The sequence below is a fragment of the Protopterus annectens genome, chromosome 14.part0, assembly GCF_019279795.1.
Source record: "Protopterus annectens isolate FY-2018-M chromosome 14.part0, PAN1.0, whole genome shotgun sequence".
Taxonomy (NCBI): Eukaryota; Metazoa; Chordata; order Ceratodontiformes; family Protopteridae; genus Protopterus; species Protopterus annectens.
Window position 1 is genome coordinate 1,086,794,331 of NC_056748.1, and position 21,656 is coordinate 1,086,815,986.

The following is a 21,656-nucleotide window of genomic DNA, read 5'->3' on the forward strand; positions in this document are numbered from 1 at the left end:
TCCTCCTTTCCAAATTAGGTAAAGAATCAGTAACAGGAACTGCAAACAAAGTCCAGGGATCAGCAAGCTCTGAAACTGGACTAATCTAGCTTAGCAAGGCGGGAAAACAAGAGATAATTTTTTGGGTTTTTTTGGTTTTTTCAAGAGACAAGCAGAACAGATACAGTAAACACTTATAAATGCTATAAATCGGCTATCACAGCCTACACAAACAATTTGCAACAGTTACAGATATTTAAAGTAACAAACTGAGAAACAAGTGCAATATCAGAATAAATGCAGAATAAAACAGTAGCAATGTATCAGCAAACAGGCTGAATATACAGTAGCAAGATAAATAGAAGTGGAAAGCCACAAAAAATACTTATATCAGGTAAAGTCGCTTTTCAGCTCTCTGAAGCTTGGATTACTCTGCTGGCCACCACGAGGATCTTGTGCTGAGTAGGTACAAGCCAAAAAGCAGTTTAAGCGTTTTTATATCAGGGGCTGAAAGAAGCTAGGAACTGGCCCAAAGCGACCAATAAACTACAAGTTGCTGGCTGAAACCTCACAAAACTGGACCAACAGGCAGCTCAATGCTTCCCACTCCCACTGGATAGCAAAGGAACTTCCTCCTTTCCAAATTAGGTAAAGAATCAGTAACAGGAACTGCAAACAAAGTCCAGGGATCAGCAAGCTCTGAAACTGGACTAATCTAACAAAGGCGGAAAACAAGAGATATTTTTTGGTTTTTTTCAAGAGACAAGCAGAACAGATACAGTAAACACTTATAAATGCTATAAATCGGCTATCACAGCCTACACAAACAATTTGCAACAGTTACAGATATTTAAAGTAACAAACTGAGAAACAAGTGCAATATCAGAATAAATGCAGAATAAAACAGTAGCAATGTATCAGCAAACAGGCGAATATACAGTAGCAAGATAAATAGAAGTGGAAAGCCACAAAAAAATACTTATATCAGGTAAAGTCGCTTTTCAGCTCTCTGAAGCTTGGATTACTCTGCTGGCCACCACGAGGATCTTGTGCTGAGTAAAATAAAAAAAAAACAAGTTTAGCGTTTTTTTTTATATCAGGGGGTAAAAGAAGCTAGGAACTGGCCCAAAACGACCAATAAACTACAAGTTGCTGGCTGAAACCTCACAAAACTGGACCAACAGGCAGCTCAATGCTTCCCACTCCCACTGGATAGCAAAGGAACTTCCTCCTTTCCAAATTAGGTAAAGAATCAGTAACAGGAACTGCAAACAAAGTCCAGGGATCAGCAAGCTCTGAAACTGGACTAATCTAGCTTAGCAAGGCGGGATAACAAGAGATATTTTTTAGCGATTTTTTTTTTTTTTCAAGAGACAAGCAGAACAGATACAGTAAACACTTATAAATGCTATAAATCGCTATCACAGCCTACACAAACAATTTGCAACAGTTACAGATATTTAAAGTAACAAACTGAGAAACAAGTGCAATATCAGAATAAATGCAGAATAAAACAGTAGCAATGTATCAGCAAACAGGCGAATATACAGTAGCAAGATAAATAGAAGTGGAAAGCCACAAAAAATACTTATATCAGGTAAAGACGCTTTTCAGCTCTCTGAAGCTTGGATTACTCTGCTGGCCACCACGAGGATCTTGTGCTGAGTAGGTACAAGCCATATCAGGGGGCTGAAAGAAGCTAGGAACTGGCCCAAAACGACCAATAAACTACAAGTTGCTGGCTGAAACCTCACAAAACTGGACCAACAGGCAGCTCAATGCTTCCCACTCCCACTGGATAGCAAAGGAACTTCCTCCTTTCCAAATTAGGTAAAGAATCAGTAACAGGAACTGCAAACAAAGTCCAGGGATCAGCAAGCTCTGAAACTGGACTAATCTAGCTTAGCAGGGCGGGAAAACAAGAGATATTTTTGGTTTTTTTTTTTCAAGAGACAAGCAGAACAGATACAGTAAACACTTATAAATGCTATAAATCGGCTATCACAGCCTACACAAACAATTTGCAACAGTTACAGATATTTAAAGTAACAAACTGAGAAACAAGTGCAATATCAGAATAAATGCAGAATAAAACAGTAGCAATGTATCAGCAAACAGGCGAATATACAGTAGCAAGATAAATAGAAGTGGAAAGCCACAAAAAATACTTATATCAGGTAAAGTCGCTTTTTCAGCTCTCTGAAGCTTGGATTACTCTGCTGGCCACCACGAGGATCTTGTGCTGAGTAGGTACAAGCCAAAAAGCAGCGTTTAGCGCTTTTTATATCAGGGGCTGAAAGAAGCTAGAACTGGCCCAAACCAATAAACTACAAGTTGCTGGCTGAAACCTCACAAAACCGGACCAACAGGCAGCTCAATGCTTCCCACTCCCACTGGATAGCAAAGGAACTTCCTCCTTTCCAAATTAGGTAAAGAATCAGTAACAGGAACTGCAAACAAAGTCCAGGGATCAGCAAGCTCTGAAACTGGACTAATCTAAAAGGCGGAAAACAAGAGATATTTTTTGTTTTTTGTTCAAGAGACAAGCAGAACAGATACAGTAAACACTTATAAATGCTATAAATCGGCTATCACAGCCTACACAAACAATTTGCAACAGTTACAGATATTTAAAGTAACAAACTGAGAAACAAGTGCAATATCAGAATAAATGCAGAATAAAACAGTAGCAATGTATCAGCAAACAGGCGAATATACAGTAGCAAGATAAATAGAAGTGGAAAGCCACAAAAAAATACTTATATCAGGTAAAGTCGCTTTTCAGCTCTCTGAAGCTTGGATTACTCTGCTGGCCACCACGAGGATCTTGTGCTGAGTAGGTACAAGCCAAAAGCGGCGTTAGCGTTTTATATCAGGGGCTGAAAGAAGCTAGGAACTGGCAAAAGCGACCAATAAACTACAAGTTGCTGGCTGAAACCTCACAAAACTGGACCAACAGGCAGCTCAATGCTTCCCACTCCCACTGGATAGCAAAGGAACTTCCTCCTTTCCAAATTAGGTAAAGAATCAGTAACAGGAACTGCAAACAAAGTCCAGGGATCAGCAAGCTCTGAAACTGGACTAATCTAAAACAGGCGGCTAGCAAAGGCGGAAAACAAGAGATATTTTTTGGTTTTTTTTTTTTCAAGAGACAAGCAGATCAGATACAGTAAACACTTATAGATGCTATTGATATGCTATCACAGCCTACACAAACAATTTGCAACAGTTACAGATATTTAAAGTAACAAACTGAGAAACAAGTGCAATATCAGAATAAATGCAGAATAAAACAGTAGCAATGTATCAGCAAACAGGCGAATATACAGTAGCAAGATAAATAGAAGTGGAAAGCCACAAAAAAAATACTTATATCAGGTAAAGTTGCTTTTTCAGCTCTCTGAAGCTTGGATTACTCTGCTGGCCACCACGAGGATCTTGTGCTGAGTAGGTACAAGCCAAAGCGTTTAGCGTTTTATATCAGGGGGCTGAAAGAAGCTAGGAACTGGCCCAAAACGACCAATAAACTACAAGTTGCTGGCTGAAACCTCACAAAACTGGACCAACAGGCAGCTCAATGCTTCCCACTCCCACTGGATAGCAAAGGAACTTCCTCCTTTCCAAATTAGGTAAAGAATCAGTAACAGGAACTGCAAACAAAGTCCAGGGATCAGCAAGCTCTGAAACTGGACTAATCTAGCTTAGCAAGGGGGGGAAACAAGAGATATTTTTTGGTTTTTTTTCAAGAGACAAGCAGAACAGATACAGTAAACACTTATAAATGCTATAAATCGGCTATCACAGCCTACACAAACAATTTGCAACAGTTACAGATATTTAAAGTAACAAACTGAGAAACAAGTGCAATATCAGAATAAATGCAGAATAAAACAGTAGCAATGTATCAGCAAACAGGCGAATATACAGTAGCAAGATAAATAGAAGTGGAAAGCCACAAAAAAAATACTTATATCAGGTAAAGTCGCTTTTTCAGCTCTCTGAAGCTTGGATTACTCTGCTGGCCACCACGAGGATCTTGTGCTGAGTAAGCTGTAACAAATATCAGAATATATTTATTAAGTTACATTTAAAAAGAACAGACCGGTTTCGGCTAGAATAGTTTCTTAGCCTTCATCAGTGTTGAAAACAAAAGCATTCATTTATTCCTTTTAAACAATAATACAAATTAGTTACATACCGTGATTGGTTGCCTCATAAATATTAATTTAGTCCAGGTGGAAAAAGTCCACCCAGTTTGATGATCCATTTTTTCTCTCTAACATCCAGTAGAGAGTTCCATCCCGCTTTGTTTGATCTGTCACCCAAAATTCTGTTAATAGTCATAAAGTTGAAAGAGGCTGTGGGGTGTTCAGTAGTATGCTTATATAAGGCATTGCTGGTTCTCTTGTGTTTAATGTCAGTTAGATGCTTAGAGATCCTCAGTCTTAAGTGGCCTTGGATGTCTGTCCTATATAAAATGCAGAACTGCATGAAGCCAGATAAACTAGCCAGTCACTGCTGCAGTTGGCAAAGAAGTCAATATCAAAAAACACACCACAATTTCTACTAGAGAATTGTTTGGACTTGGTGACCTTATTACAGTGGCTGCAGTGACCACAGGGCATGCATCCAGTCAATATGTCCCATGTGTGTGCGTGCTCCCCAATGTTTAGGGTTTGATTTTTTTGTATTTTCCTTTATGCCTAAAGGTGTCTTTGAATATACCCATAATCAAATTATCTCTAGTTCCCTATTTTCTGTCCTGATCCCCAAAACAAAGGAGAGAGAATTATTCATTGCCTAGATGCTTACAGACAAGTGATATTTGGACAAAACTGGAAAGAACAAGGGGCAGCCAGCTTTTAAACAAAATGGCTTTCTCCATTCATTTCTTCTGTAATAATTACGGCAAATATCCTTTTAACAGTCTCAAGGTTCTTTCCACTAGAGCAGTTGCTACATTGGGGGGCTTTCTGGAATGGTGTGAACTCTGTAGATCCATTTTGAAGCAACTGCTTTGTCATCTCTTAATACATGTCCCAAACATGACAAGCTGGATGTGGTTTCCAGTGCCAGAACAGCTTTCACAAGAGCTGTTCTCCATGGAATTCTGGACTCTGTCCATCTGTCCCTTCTCCATCCACCATTCTTGAGCTTTGGTAGATATCCCAAATATAATGGCTGTTGCCACAGTCATCTAATGAAAAACATAATACAGCTATGTACTTAACTTGCGTAACGGTAGTGTTCAAATAGATCACTGTGGTAGTGGTTATACCCTTCTGACCAGCCAGGATGGGGTAACTTTTTTTTTTCTTTCTGATTCTTTTGACAAGACTTTACTCGGAATAATATGCTTCAGCCTTTGTAAGAGCAAGAAAGTTGAGAGTTTTGGTGAGTCTGTATGTGCCTCTTTTACAGGCATATCTTGCTGTGCTAAGGGCAAACGTATGCCATGCAAAGAAGGTACCTGAAGCTTTGTGGAATGGCTAGACATTATCTGTGTGCATATATGCCTTCTATGTAATTGTTACTGCCACATTGGTCTAGTCAAATGGCTGCTGTTGTGATATGTTAACTACACAGCTGTGCTTTGAGTGGAGGAGCTCAAGATTTTAAGTGGCGAGGACAGAAGAACTTTATCCGTGCATGTTTCCTACAGGAGATGATTCCAAAGACCGTATATCCTATAGTTTAACTGAAAGTGTATGTCAGAGTGGTAATGTGTGCAAAGCCTGAGATTGCTGTACCACTGACTGCTCTGTATTCAAGTACAACAGTGTTGAGGTTAGCACCAGAGTTGTGGGGTGCACAGCCCATTTTGTCAGGGGGAGCAAAGCCATCTTGCATAATCCTGTAGATTTGCTTGAGTTGCAGTTTAATGTTATTAGGACTCGTCATACAGTATTTTGCATCTTACAGATCTGTCAGTTGCAGAAAAAAAACCTTTAGAAGTTATTTTATTTCGCATCTTGCTCAGTTTGGCAGTTGATTACTATTAAATGCTGGATGAAAGGCAGGTATACACGTAAGTGTGCCTTCTTATGGCTAGGCATCTTGATGGTCTTTGTGATCTCTTGCTTTAGTGTTGCTTCTGTGTTCCTGAGACTTCTACCCAAAGCCCTTCACATCCATAACCCATCCAGGCCTACCTTGTTGCCCCCCCCCCAGCAACTTTGTTCCCTTTTCTTCACTAGGACTTCTAATTTCTTTCCACCACCCCATCTAATCCTAAATTTCAGTATCACAAATCAATGCCCTGCTGACACCACCTGCTCACAATAGCAAGAGGGAGATCCTTGTCAGCCTTGGTCCGTACAGGTTTTCTGTAACTAACTGAAATTGTCTACTTTCTAAACAGTAAATGGATACAGCAAGAACTGTGGCACCATCTGTAACCCATAGTACTGGGCATAACTGAGTCCTGGTTAAAAGAAAACTTGTGGATGCCACCACAAATCCACCAAAACTCTAAGACAACCACTCTAGTGGCAGAGAAGGTGGTAATTCCCTCACTTTCCTCACTTTAGTTTAAAAAAAAGCACATCAGCAACACTAGTTAATAAGGACATCTCTGGCAAGATAGTGACCCCACTTGGACTAATGTCCATGTATCAGACTTGAAGTATACCAGTACATATTGAAGACCACAGATTAATCTTTGAGATTTAGACTTTTCTGACCGTGTGTAATCTCAGCTGAATAGTTAGTGTTTAGTGGAGCCTTAGTTTCAGATGGCACAAGATTGAATCCAATCCACAGCTGTTCCATTTTATACATTTTGTTGAAGATACCAAACTTTTTTTTTTTTTTTTAATGGTAATGCACATTCCATATCCACCTGAGTGACTTCAGTGCCCTATACTCAAAAGCCCCTATAAACCTTAAATATACTGTCATATTCTACAACCTGCTGAAGAGTGCCTCATTTCAGAACGTGCCCTAATATGACTTGAGCAACATAGACTGGTCCCCAGTGTACATGGCCACTCACCCTAACAGCCTTAGTTTTTCAGTGCTCATTCTGTTTTGTAAAGTCCCTGCACCCAATGCTGCAGGAGACTATTACCTGTTACCCAATGTCAGACGTAGCTAAATGCTTAAATCTCTGATATATGACCGAACATTGATACCTGTCCAAGTATTGCATCCTGCCAGACAGCTGTAATATGCTATGCTTAGTCCTAAATGCATGCTGTCTTCTTATTCACCATCCACATCTACTCTAGTGTGGACTAGTGCAAGCTCGCTTGGGTTATTTGTAGATGTGAAATGACCCGATCTGTACATCGAAGTGCTTTTATGTCAAAATGTTGTCACTTTTTGAAGTGTGCTTCTGGTTTTCCAAATTCCTAAATAACAGAACCTTCACTTTTGCCTGTAGTGACAACTTCACTTTAATAGAGTTACCAGCAGTGGTGTCCCATAAGGGTCTCTGCTTGTCCTACCCTTTAACTTCTATAGTTTTAGTTGTTTTAAGCTGACAACATTGTGATTACTAGAGCTGATCCCCACTTGTTAGAAAAAAACATCCTTACAAAATGAACACTTAAGATGTTTATTGGCATGTAACCTGACTGTTAATACAGGCCAGTCAGCATTCATGCCTTTTGAAATTATAGGAAGACTTGCTCAAACTTTACCTCTATTTGTCATACCCTTGTACTTCATCCCACCTTCCCCAGTGCGTTACCTGCATACTGGGTTTGTCAGCTAATCTCCTACCCCCCCCCCCCATATACTCTGGCATTGCTGGGGCCAGTGGATCTTAAGGGTGTCTGGGGACTTCACCCCAGGGTAGAAGCAAAGATGGCAGTTTTTATTTTATTTTACATTTGTTAACCGGGTATAGTCCAGCTGGGCAAATAGCCTGTTTTTAGCGGAGACCCGGGGAGATTAGCTCCATAACAATAGTACAAAAAGATTACAAAAAATTAAAAAATGTTTACAAACATTATACAAAAAGCTTGACAGTTGCCAACAATCGCAATTTACAAAAAGGGAATGTAAAACAGAAGACGTTACATTTCTTAAGCCTTACTACAGACAGTAACATGAAACTCACTAGATATATAACTAAAAACCATTGTGTTATTTTCATTTGGTAGAAGTAAGACGAGAAGATAGCAGAATAGAAAATATTTGATCGAAGTCCTGAGAACCTAGCCAGGAGTATTACAGGAGCATGGCCATTATTGAGTAAGGTATTCCTTTAGGAGTTTTTTGAAGCTGTGACTATCTGTGTTTAAGATATTCTGGGGTAATAGGTTCCACTGCTTGGCTACTTTGAAGGAGAAGAGAGAGTCGCTGAAGTAATTATGGGACTTTGTACCCTTGAGTATAAGTTTATCGGATGATCTAAAGGTCCTGGTGTTGGTATTTAGTTACACTAGGTTGGAGAGTACAGGGCAGTTTTCAGGTTTGTGGATAATGGAGTGGGCAGTGGTGAGCTGATTGAACAATAACAGATTGAGAAATTCAAGCCAGTGTAATTTTTCAAGAGCAAGTGGCAATGATGGTTCCTTTTGGGTATATTAGCAGCAAATGTTGCTATTTTGTTATAGCAGGAATCAAGTAGATGTAAATCAGATTTGTGTAGGTTAGTAAAAAGTTGAGGAGTAGAGTGGAGGTGGGATCTGGCTGTGGCTAGTCTGGTATTTTGAGTAAGGTAAGGTTTGGCCGTATGTAGAGCACCAAGTTTGATGACTTTAATTGTGAGTGATGTTTGTTGAATGTTAGGTTGTTGTCTGTTGTGACACCTTTTGTTTGGTTAACTGATTCTATTATAGTGCCATTAGTGGAGTAGATCGAGAGAGGATGTGGTTTTGCTTTGGATTTCCTGTTAGAGAAGATCATTAATTTTGTTTTGTTTGGGTTTAGGATGAGTTGAAGTTTATTTAGGTAATTTATAATGTCTAAGAATGACTTTTGCAGTTTATCTTGGAGTTCTTGGGGTGTGGGAGCAGAGCAAATAAGAGTAGCATTGTCAGCATATTGAATGATAGAAGCAGATTTAGTGGCAGTGTGTAGACTGTTTGTAAATGTAATAAAAAGGAGAGGGCCAAGGATGGAACCCTGAGTAACCAAAACAGAGACTGGGAGGAGTGTGGAGAGTATCCCATTTAGTTGCCTGTTGTCGATTAGTAAGTAGCTAAAGAACCAGTTGTGAGCTGTAGAGGTGAGGTTGAAGGAGGCTAGAGTATTTAGTAGTTGGTGGGATACCATATCAAAAGCTTTGGACATGTCAAGGAATGTAGTGGAGACTAGTTGTCCATTGTTTTTCAGGAGGGTGATGTAGTTAGTGAAACTTATGAAGGCTGTGGAGGTACTGTGTTTTGGACAGAAGCTATGCTGTGAGCTAGATAAGAGGTTATTTGTAGTGAGGTGGTCTAGGAGCTGCTTATGGATACATTTCTCTAAGATTTTGGCTAGGGGTGAAAGAATGGCAATGGGCCGATAATTGTAAAGATCTTTAGATGGGCCTCCCTTGGAGGGGGATGATACGGGATATTTTCCGTAGTATGAGGACATGTTCTGCGATGGAACGATTGATTTGGATAGATACGGGATAGGCGATGGAGCTTGCAGCAGTTTTTAAGAAGTCATTAGGGAGTTGGTCAGCTGCCAGACAGGTAGGTTTTAGTTTTGATAGGAGTTTTTTGATGCATGATGTTTATATGCATTTAAAAGAAGTTGGGTTTAGAATTAGTAGAAGTAAGCAGTGTAAGGGGTTGGTTAGATTTGTTGTTTAAAAGTGAGGCGATGTTGTGATGAAATCTGAATTAAATTGAGAAGCTATACATTCAGTGTTAATTGTTGTAGATGGTGCACAGGTACAGATTTTGCCAGGGTTGAGGAGGTAGTTAAATAACCTACAAAAATTTTGGCAAAACCTTGTGATATGTAGTCCATTCTCACCTACATTACCCGTGGGTTCGGAGCTGAACCTCTGCTCCGACTTGGCCGTACTCTAGCTCGAAGACTTCATTTGACTCGTGGCTAAGAGGTATCCCATGGTGCAATGCACCTATTCCCCAGATCTCATTTGCCACTCATACAGCTTGGATGCGGTCTCGCCCTTGGCCGTGGCTAAGTACTAATTTACTACTTTTATTCAATTTAGTAGCTCCAAAAGCTATTTTAATAGCTAGTGTGTGTAATTTTTACTTTTAGCAAGTTAGTGTCTCTTCTGGTATCCCGCTTTACCTGGTGTTTACAGGCTAGTCCTATTTCAGAGGACCAAGTCCTCCCCTGGTTTTTCCTGTAGTTGTTTCTGTTGCTTACCAGTTTAATCCCCCTTGGCAGCATTTTTGTGGTGTGACTGTTGGTTGTTCCCCTGTTTTTTTTCTTGGGCTAGGCCCATTTAACTTAGAGGACCTAGTCCTCCCTGTGGTTACCGCACGGTCTCTAGGCCGTTTGAGTTGGAGGCTAGTTTCCCACGCTTCTTGTTTCTGTGGTGAAGGTGCCCCTACTGTTTTCCCGTGTGTGTGTTGTTTCAAAATGTCCAAGGAGTCTAAAGAGCCCAGGCCTTCGGGCTTCAAAAAGTGTGTTGTGTAACAACAAAATGTCTTTGACAGATGGGGATGATCTATGTGTGTGTATTGCTTGGGCGCTATTCATTTACAGGGATCCTGCTTGTTCTATCACACTTTTAGCCCCCGCGTGCTGCAAGAGGAAGAACAAGCTGATTTTGAGAGGATTGCTGAAACCATCTTTTGAAGAGGATTTAGAGAGATCCTCCAGTTCAAAGTCTTCTCCTAAATCAGATAAAAAGGTGGATAAGAAGTCTTCTAAGAAGCGCTCTCCGGCTCCGTCAGTCTCCTCGGAGCCGCCGGAGAAAATTGACAACTCTAGCTTCTTCGGCTCCACTGCCTTCGGAGCCAGTAGAAGATGGTGCTTCTATGATGTCTACTTCGGCTCCAGGTTTATTGGACCCGAGGTCAGATGTCTCAGTTCGGAGCCAGTCTCCAGTTTTTCAACCGTTCTCCCCTACTCTTGGGTCTCCCTCTATAGGGAGATCCAGGTCCCTAACCATGTCCTCTAGATCCTCCAGGACACTTTCAGATGACTATGTCGATAGAGTGGTGAAGAAACTGCTTCAGCCATCGGTGCTGGCTAAATTGCTGTCGGCTCTGGCCCAGTTGGCTCCGGAGCCCATCCCCCCTTCATTTTTGGCTTTTCCTCCTCCGGACCTTTCTTCTGAGCCAGAGCTGTCTGTTCCGTCTGATGCCACGAGATCGGCTCCAGTTGCCCCTTCTGGCACCTCTGTTACGATCTCTGCTCTGACCCCGTCTGCGCCATCCACGGGGTCCAGGATCCACAGCTCTCTGGACGGGGCAGAGAGGGAGGTATCTGGTCGATCTTGGGCTCTGAGCCTTCCTCTTGGCGCTTTGGCTTGGGTGAGCATGGACCCGGCATCGAACCTTATTTCCTCTGCTCCGAGGTGGTCTTCTGTGGTTAGTCGACCTTTGGAGCCAGGGGTTTCAGCCTTCGAGGTCATGAGGAGTGTGCTGGCCAGGTCGTCAGCTGCATCCTACGGTACCAACACTCTTCCCCCTCCAGCACTGATATCAGTATCAGATCACCCTCTATCTAGGGACAGCGGCGACCTAAGGCCTCAGGATACCTCCATGAGTGGTCCCCAGCTTTTTGAAGCCTCCCCGGGTTTTTTACCTGAGGAGCCACCCAGAAAGAGTGTGTGCAAGAGGAAGCGCATTGACTCGCAAGATGAGTCCCTCCCATCTGACACCGACCTCAAGGAGTCAGAGGGGTCCCCGAAGTCATTTTCTGACTATATCTCTTTTTCAGATATCTTGGAAATACTGAGACAGAGAGGCAACTGGCCATCTAAAGCCCCTTCTGAGGAGGAGTCTGTGTTCCTGAAGGCCTTTGGTTCCCAATCCTCCGCCTCTTGAGTTTCTCCTCCGTTCAATGAACTCCTGGACCTAGTTTGTCAAAAGGTGTGGGAAACTCCGGACACTGTGGAACCAGTCCCTAGGAAACCCAACAAGTTTTTGTCCGCTCCCCCTGATAGAGAATTTCTTTCAAAAGGCATTCCAGTAGATGCCATGGTGGTGGCAGCAGCCACCAAGAAGGAACTTGCAGAAACTTCATCTGCTGTCCATCCCGCCGATGGAGCGAGCAGGGCTGCGGGTTCCAGAATTTCTCTTAGGAGACTCTCCTGGATGCGCCTGTGCAACTTTCACGGAGGCCTTCAAGTCAACCTTCACCAACGCACCCTTTGATGGTTCATCCTTATTTGGAACAAAGGTGAAGGATACTCTCACTAGATGCGAGCAGGAAGGAAAAACCCTGTCTGCCGTGGGAGTCCATTTTTCCATGTCTTCTAGACCTTATCCCAAGGGCCAGAAGGGTGGGAAAATGTGGTTCAGAAAAATTGCAGGTTTTTTCACGACACAGTGATTCCCCTTCCAGAGGCAGAGGAGGGGCTGGAAATTCAGGTAGACGCTGCCCTAGAGGCAGGGGAGGCCCGCATAACCAGGGGGACCGCGATTCCTTTCGTGGCTCCCCCTACCAGCGCTCCTGAGAGGAGGCCCGACTGCTCATCTATGGAGCCAGTCAGGCATCACATTACTCTATACCCAGAAGCCTGGCAAGACAACACCCAAGACGAGTGGGTATTAGAGATAATCTCCAGAGGTTATCACATTCCCTTTCTTTCATCTCCTCCTCCAAACAAAAGAATCCCAGACGTTTCACCCAGTCAAAGGGATTCCGCAACCTTAGAAGTTCAAAAGTTGCTGTTAAAAGGAGCCATCCAGCCCGTCCCCTCAGACCAAGTAGGATTAGGGACTTGCTCCAGATTCTTTATGGTGCCGAAAAGAACAGGGGACCTGAGACCCATTTTGGATCTCAGCCGTTTGAACCTTCATGTAGAGAAGTCCATGTTCCACATGGTCACGTTACAGTCAATTCTCCCGTTATTAGGGAAAGATGTGTGGATGTGCTCCATCGACCTTAAGGATGCTTACTACCATATAAAAATGGACAGGGCATCCAGAAGTCACCTACGCTTCCGGTTGGAAGCCAGTCATTTTCAGTTTCGCGCCCTGCCCCTTTGGTCTCACCACAGCCCCCAGGGTGTTCACCAAATGCATGGCAGTGGTAACAGCTCACTTGAGATGTATGGGATTCCAAGTGTTTCCGTACCTGGACGACTGGCTCCTGTCTGCCACCACCAGTCATCTACTACTACAGACCAGTGATGCTACTATTGCACTGTGCCAAAGTCTGGGAATCCCCTTGAATTGGGAAAAGTCTGCATTGTTGCACTCGCAGTGTCACCTTTATTGGCACAGAGTTAGAGACTGTTCTCTTGAGGGTCTTCCTGCCAGAAGAAAGAATTCAGGTTTTACAGCAACAAGTCTACTCTGTACTACCACTGAAGAAGGTCAAGGCAAAGGTGGCCCTCCAGCTGTTAGGTACCATGGCTGCTCCGATTATGCTAGTCCCTCTTACAAGACTTCACTTGAGGATTCTTCATTGGCTACTTTTTGCCCAGTGGTCTCTTCAGCACCTTCCTCTCTCCCATCTTGTAATAACAGACAGGTGCAAGCAGGATCTGCGCTGGTGGCTTCAGACTAGCAATCTCAACACGGGTATGCCTTTCGTTCTTCCTCCTCCAATTGCCACTGTGACCACGGATGCCTCCCAGATGGGTGGGGGGGCATTATCTCGGCAGGACTGTCCAATGCACGTGGCAGGAACAAGAGATCCATTTGCATATCGATGTCTTAGAGATAAGAGCGGTGCTATTAGCGTTGCAAGCACTTCACAGCTTTCTTCCTCTTGGGACAATTGCAGTCCACTCTGACAACATGTCTGTGGTCTGGTATCTGAACAAACAGGGAGGAACCAGGTCGTATCCCCTTTGCAGAGAGGCTCTTCGAGTGTGGCAGTGGGCAGCATCTTCCCATTGCTTTCTAGTGGCAATGCACATTCCGGGGAAGTCCACCGTGATTGCCGACAGGCTGAGCAGAGCTATTCTGATGCCTCACGAGTGGTCCCTGAACGAACAGGTGGTGGAACAGATTTTCCACAAATGGGGTCAGCCTTGCTGCGATCTGTTTGCCAGCCCCCTCAATGCCAAATGCAGCAGCTACTTCACCCTTATTCTCCCGGAAGGGGAAACGCCCAGGGATGCTCTAGTTCACGATTGGCCCTCCGGTCTTCTCTATGCCTTCCCTCCAATTCCCCTGATGACAAAGGTTATTCAGAAAGCACAGTCTTTGGGAAGCAAAATGATACTGATTGCTCCACACTGGTCTCGTCAGATCTGGTTCCGCTTTCTTCACCCTTATCTAATGGACGAGACGTGGTTTCTGGACCCAGAGCCGGATCTGTTGACTCATGTCAGGACAGTTTTCACCCCTCCATCCAAACCCTCAGGTTGACAGCATGGCTGCTCCAATTCCATCCCTAGTCAGGCTTCATGATTTTTCACCGGAGGTGGTTCATACTCTGTCTTCCTTCCACAAGCCTTCAACTAGGAAGATTTATTCCACTAAGTGGAAGAGAATTTCCATTTGTGCTCATGAAAGCCAGATTGATCCCTACACAGCTCCCATCTCATTGATTTTTAGAGTTTCTGTCTCAACTGTTTAGTCAGGGATCTGCTGCGGCAACTGTTAAAGTACAGTTGGCAGCCATTTCTTCTTTTCATGTTGATAATGAACCTAATATAATGGTGCATAGACTTTGTAGGGCCTTTCTCAAAGGGACTATGCTACTACGACCTCCGATCTTTGATCCTTGTTATGCCATGGGATCTTAATTTTGTGCTACAGCAGCTTACCTCTCCTCCTTTTGAGCTCGCGGCAACCTGTGACCAAAAACTTTTGTCTTGGAAGACTCTTTTTGATGGCCATCACTTCAGCTAGGCGGATCTGTGAACTCCAAGCTTTATCAGTCCTGCCCCCCCTTACTTGATATTTCGCAAGGATAGGGTTTCGCTAAGACCTAATCCTTCCTTTATGCCTGAGGTTGCTTCAGTGGTAATCCTTCCTTTATGCCTGAGGTTGCTTCAGTGGTAATCCTCAACTAGTCTTGAGTTGCCTGTGTTTTTCCTGGATTCTCTAACAAGGCAGAATTTAAGTTTCATCAGCTGGATGTCCACAGACAATTACATTTCTATTAACATAGAACAAAGGATTTTAGCAAATCTGACCAACTTTTTGTCTGCTTTTCGGAAAACAGACTAGGGACTTCAGTTTCCAAAGTAACTGTGTCCAGATAGATTTCTAGCTGCATTTCCTTCATCTATTCTTCAAATGGCAAGGAATTACCCTTCAAGGTAAAGGCTCACTCTACATGTTCGGTGTCCACGTCTACTGCCTTTCAGGCCAGGATGTCTATGGATGATATTTGTGCTGCAGCTACTTGGGCATCTCCTCACACCTTTATTACTCATTACAAATTGGATCTGGTATCAAGGGGCAGATCCTCATTTGGTTCCACAGTGCTCAGGAGTATTTTCCAGTGAGCCGCCCAAGGTCTAGGTGCTAGCAACGCTGTCCCATAGGTAAGAATATAGGCGAGATTGGACTACATAACATCAACAAGTTATGTACTCGCCATAACGTTCGATGTATGTAGTCCATCTCGCCTCACATTCTTACTTAACCCACCCACCTACCCCCTCCTGGAGGACCTAGAGGTAGAGTCTCTGGTTTCAGCACTCCTTCTTGATAGGTTGAGTTGACGTGTTTGTGTGTGTGGATGTGAGCTCACTGCAGACAAGATCTGGGGAATAGGCGCATTGCACCATGGGATACCTCTTAGCCACAAGCCAATTGAAGATTTTGAGCTAGAGTATGGCCGAGTCGGAGCAGAGGTTCGGCTCCGAACCAACGGGTAAGAATGTGAGGCGAGATGGACTACATACATTGAACGTTGTGGTGAGTACATAACTTCTTGTTTTTGCTGACTAGCTAGAAAATAAGATTTTTGTCAGATAATAGACTCTTGGTTAGGTTTCTTAGTTGTTTAAGAGGTGAGATTTTCTGAGGTTTTGGAGGATTGATCAGCAGTCCAGGCTCTATCCCTTTGTTTAATAAGAAATTTAGCATATTTGGTTATCTAAGGTAGGTTTTTGGCTTTGGAGTGAATTTTTCTTGTTGGAGCAAGGTAAAGGATGTTGAGGAAGGTATCATTAAAATATTGTACAGCTTGGTCTAGGTGGAGTGATTTTTAGAGGTGACCAGTTGCATTTTTAAAGTAGAGGATTTAATATGGTAGGGAAAAATTTCATCTGATGTTGTTGATCTTCATCCATTCTGTACTGATGGGTTCAGAACCGATCCTCTGTTCCAACTCTGCTGCTGTGCCAAGCTCGCGTCAGCCAAGCAGTCTCTCATGCTAAGATTACCCACAGTGCCTCTCTCCCCATTACCTCAGATCTCATTTGCCACGTACTTGTCAGGGTGTGTCAAGCCTTCACTCTCAGCTAAGTGGTTTTCTTTGTTGATAAAGCGTATTTCTTGTTGAAGTTTTACCATTTGTTGATAAATACCTTCTCGCTATCCTTTATCTGGTAAAGTGCCTCATTCTACTTCCCCTTTACCGTTTTCTGGTATTCTTCCCTACCATCGTTGGTAGCTCCTGCCCTTAACCCTCTGTGGTATTTTTAGGATACCATTGTTGGTACCCTTTACTTTCTTTCTTCTCCTTCCTTTATATATATAAAAAAATAATAAAAAAGTGGTTTAGTTGTATTGCTATAGTGTAGTAGTAGTTTTGTTGTTGATATTGTGGTATTTGCAGGTGTAGTGGCCTTGACAGTTTGTGGTTATGGTGGGCAAAAAAGGTACCACTGGTTTTAAAGCTTGCGACCAGTGTGCCCGCAAAATGCCGAACTCTGATGCACATACTTGTGTGTACTGCTTAAATGTGCCCCATTTAACTGTTCAACCACCATGTAATATTTGTGCGAGCTTTATTACCCATACACTGAATGAGACGCAATAAATTTATTCTAAAAAGGACTACTCAAAACTCCTTTTTTACAGGCTCTTTCTGCATCGGAGGGTTCTCCCCCTCCTAGTAAAGAACACAAGAGGAGAAGCCATTCGGTTTCCTCTTCTCCTAGAGATCCGGAATCAAAGTCTTTAGAGCCTAGACCTAAATTGTCTTCAGTTCCCTTGGCACCAGGGCTCAAAACCCCTTCAGTGCCAACTGTGGAACCGACTCTGATCATGACTACTAAATTGCCTTCAGCTCCATCGGCACCAGGACTCGAGTCCTCTACTTTGATGTTGATTACTGAACCGAAGTCTGATAAGACTGTCGGTACTGTCGACCTCTGCTCAGATTTACCACGGTACAGACCATGACTGCACCTGCTCAGATTCTCCCTACGGCCCAAACAATAGAGTATCCAATTCCAGTTACCCCCCCACTACATTTTCTACAGGTCCATCGACCATGGTGTCGAAGGGAGAAGCCCATACCTCTGACCAGATACTCCCAGTCGACAGATCCATTCTCAGGACAACTTGGAACGTCCAGACTCCCTGTCGGGGATATCCACCAGATCCTTTAGGAGCCTATCAGAATTAGACATGGTCAGAATTGTGGATCATCTCTTGACTGCTAGGGGGTTGTCTTCACTAAGTAAACCCTCTATCCCATTTGGAACATAGGAGTTCTCTCCACACACTCCGTCTTGTACTCCTTTGACCTCTCTGGGTCCAAAGCCCTCTGCTTCGATGCCTTTTCCGGTTCCAGCTGTCACTGTTCCAATGGCATCCTCGTCTGTGGCACTGATGATCACCCTATGGACGTCTGCTCCCTTGGATCCAAGCCATCCTTGGGGTCGTGACTGGCCCATTGGCAAAGAGGGTCCTAGCCTTGTGCAGATTTTTTTTTATACTGCACCATGTGCTACGGCCTCAATGACGGCACCGAGTTCCCTTGAGGTTCCTCTCCTGGCAGCGGGTCTGTCAAAGTGAGATGTGACCTCTGTTCCGGGCTCCCATCTATCTTCAGGCGGACCCACTTCCAGGCGATAGAAAGGGCATTGGTCTCTGCAAGCACTCAGCTGACTCCACAGACATCGGAATACCATATGAACTTGCCTCCTAGACCTCATTTGACACAGTTTGCCACTCCAGGACACCAGGTAAGGGAGCCGCAAGATACCCTTGAACAGGGCATCCCCTCTCCCGAGTACTCTTCAGAAGCCCCTGCCAAGGAGGTTCCAAGGAAGAGAATGTGCAAGAGTAAGCACATACTCCCCTGAAGAGTCTGTCAACGGAAGACATGGACTATGATGAAGGGGAAGGGTCCCCAAAATCTCCTCCCGAAGATGTCTCCTTTGGAGACATCCTTGAAATTTTAAAACAGCGAGAGGATTGGAAGTCCACAAACCCATTCTCCAAGGAGTCTGTGTTCTTGTAGGCCTTCTGTACCCGGCCCTCTACCACCTGGTTAGCCCCACCTGCCGACAAGCTCGTCCAGCTTGTGCAACGTGCCTGGAAAAAGCCTGACTGTATTGAGCCTATCCCCCTGAGACCAGATAAATTCTTATGTCCCCCCTAAAGATGGTCTTCATTGTTCTAAAGGATTGCCTGTAGACGCTATGGTGGTGGTGGCGGCAACGAAGAGCTCACCAAGGAGAGCCACATTGTTCATCCCCCGAACAAGAAGTCCCGGGCATTGGACAAACTAGGGAAGTGGACTTTCACTCTTCGACCTTTGTCATTGAATTATCTGGTATATTTCACTAGGCTCCAGAGAAATCTCATCATGGAGCTCTCTGGAACACTAGTGGGAGCTGTATCTGATGAGGTCCCGGATATAAAGTGGCCTCACAGCTCGCAACCCTAGAGTCCATCTCTAACTCGTCCATAAGGTTGGTCTCCCATGCAACCGAAGGGGTGTCTAGATTGGCGGGTGCAGACATTGTCATGAGACGTCATGCCTGGATGCGACTTTGCGGATCCCTTCAGGGCTTTCTTCCTTGGTGCTCCAGTCGAACCTTCCTCCCTTTTCGTATCCAAAGTGAAGACACACTAACCAGGTGTGAGCAGGACGGTAAGACCCTGTCTGCCGTAGGTGTCAACTTTTCCAATCCCCGATATTTCTCTAGGAATCAGAGGAGTGGGAAAATGTGGCACAAGAAGTCCCAGGGTCCTTTCTGTGACACACGTGGCGAGTATACCCCATGTGGCAGAGGGGGGTAACTCTTCTGGAAGGCTCCCCTTTGGAGCCAGCCTTGCTGCAACTTGTTCACCTTGCCCATAAATCACAAGTGCAGAAGCTACTTTGCTTCTAATCCTGAGGGACCCCCCCCCCCCCGAGGGACGTGCTCACACACGATTGGCCCATGGGCCTGCTCTACACCTTTCCTTCTGATTCCATTGATCCCGCATTTCGTGAAGAAAGTAATTCGGTTGAGAAGCAAAGTAATCCTCTTTGCTCCTTATTGGCCCCAACAAGTTTGGCTTCCCTTCCTATGGTCTCATCTAGTATGCAAACTATGGATTCTGGATCCAACTCCGGGATTGCTGTCATACTCTCAAGGGCTACTCCACCCAAATCTATCCAGCCTCAAGCTGACCGCTTGGTTTCTCCACTTCCAATAATTGCCAGGCAGCAGAAGCTTTCATCCCCTATACACGACATTCTTTTGGCTTCTCTTAAGCCTTCCACAAGAAAATTGTATTGTGACTAGTGGAAGAGATTTAATTTGTGGGCTTGTGATAATAACATAGGTCCTGGTTCACCCTAAGTCCCTGGTGTACTTCATTATCTCTCCGGCCTGGTGTACTTAACTCTCCAGCCTATTACAGTCAGGAGTAGCAGCTTCTGTGATCCGGGTTCACCTATCTGTTTTTGCCAATTTTCACGATGGCTTCGGGGATACCTCCTTGATTTCTCATCGCCTCTGCAAAACCTTTCTGAAAGGGGTTTCTCACATCAGGCCCCCCATTAGGGAACCTGTTGAGCCTTGGAACCTCACCTTTGTATTACACACACTAACTAAAGCCCCTTTTGAACCTGCGGCCAATTGTGACATAAAATTTTTCTCATGGAAGTCTGTCTTTTTTTGGTGGCTATTACTCCAGCACGAAGAATATCTGAACTATAGCCTTGTGTGTGTCAAACTAACCTACATGATCTTCCACAAAGAGTATCGCTTTGGACTAATCCACCCTTCCCGCCCAAAGTAATTTCGGAGTTGACCATGAATCAGACAATTGACTTGCCAGTGTTCTTCCCAAATTCTTTAAATAAAGGGGTGTACTGCCTCCATTTGCTGGATGTTCTCGGGCAATTCCTACCTGGACAGAACAAAATCCTTTAGCAAATCCGACCAACTCTTTATCTCTTATTCTGGGCTTAAAATGGGAGAATCGGTTTCCAAGATTACCTTGTCGAAATGGTTGAGAGATTCCATATGTTTTCTCTACCACCATAGCAAATTGCCCTTGCCAAACAAAATTAGAGCACATTCAACTAGATCTATGGTAACCTTGATGTCTTTCCACTCTAGAGCTACCATGGATCATATTTGTGCAGCAGCAATGTGGGCTTCCCCACATACTTTTACAAATTGGATTTGGTCTCTAGGGGGAGAGCTGCCTTTGGCTCAGTGGTGCTCAGGAATATTCTTCCATAGGGCCTCCCAGGAAACTAGGTAGCTAGGGACTCTGTCCCATCCGTAAGGAATGAATGAAGATTAACATCAGGTAAAGAAGTTATGTTTTACCATAACGTTCCATCTGTGTTCATCTTCATTCATTCATTAAGCCCCTCCCACCATCCCCCTCCAATAGACTCCTAGAGGTTTTTGGATATTGGTCCTTTATCCTATTTAAGGTATTCTGAGCAGAAAAGGCCTCTGCTTTTACATCCTTGGGCAAACTCGATCTGAGGTAATGGGGAGAGGGGCACTATGGGTAATCTTGGCATGAGAGTTTTTGGCTGACGTGAGCTTGCCACAGCAGCAGAGTCATTCAGTAATGAATGAAGATGAACAACACAGATGGAACGTTATAGTATGACATGACTTCTTTTATTGTTGCGTATGTGTTTGAAAATGATATTAGAGGGGGAGTGAATGCGTCTCCTTAGAAGAAAGGTAGGGGAGTGATCACTGAGAGAATCTGAGAGGCACCCAGCATGGTGGGCAAAGTTGGGCTTATTGGTTAGTATCCGGTATAGAATAGATTATTTTAGTGTGTTTTATCGATTCTAGTGGGGAATTTTATAGTTTGTGTGAAATTGAATAAATTGATAAAATTTGAGGGGTTGTCAGATGAGCAGGATAGCCAGTCCAAGTTGAAATCACCTAGCACTATAGTTTATTGGTTGAAAGTAGAGAATGCCCAAGACAGAAGACTTTCAATGGTAGGTAGATTATTTCCTGGTGGTAGGTAGGAGGCAATAATTATGATGGTTTTATGTGGATTTACTTCAAATTGGGTAGTTTGAATTTCTGCTTCTGATAGATCTGGGGGAGTAGAGATTACATTTTCAATTTTGAGGAAATTTTTATGCATGATAGCAATGCCTCCACCACGCTTGTTCAGCCTATCTTGTCTGATTTATTTATTTATTTTATTTATTTCCAGTTTGATGACCAGGGAGGTCCACTGGGCTCAGGGAGCCCGTTTTCAGTGGAGGCCCGGGGAGAAAAGCTCCAAAAACACCGT

General features: G+C 43.8%; 1 protein-coding gene across 1 annotated transcript in view; it reads left to right on the plus strand.

The window, feature by feature from the left end:
- Positions 1–21,656, plus strand: part of GHITM (growth hormone inducible transmembrane protein) — a 716,610-nt gene that overhangs the window by 572,251 nt on the left and 122,703 nt on the right. The gene's annotated exons all lie outside the window — the stretch shown is intronic.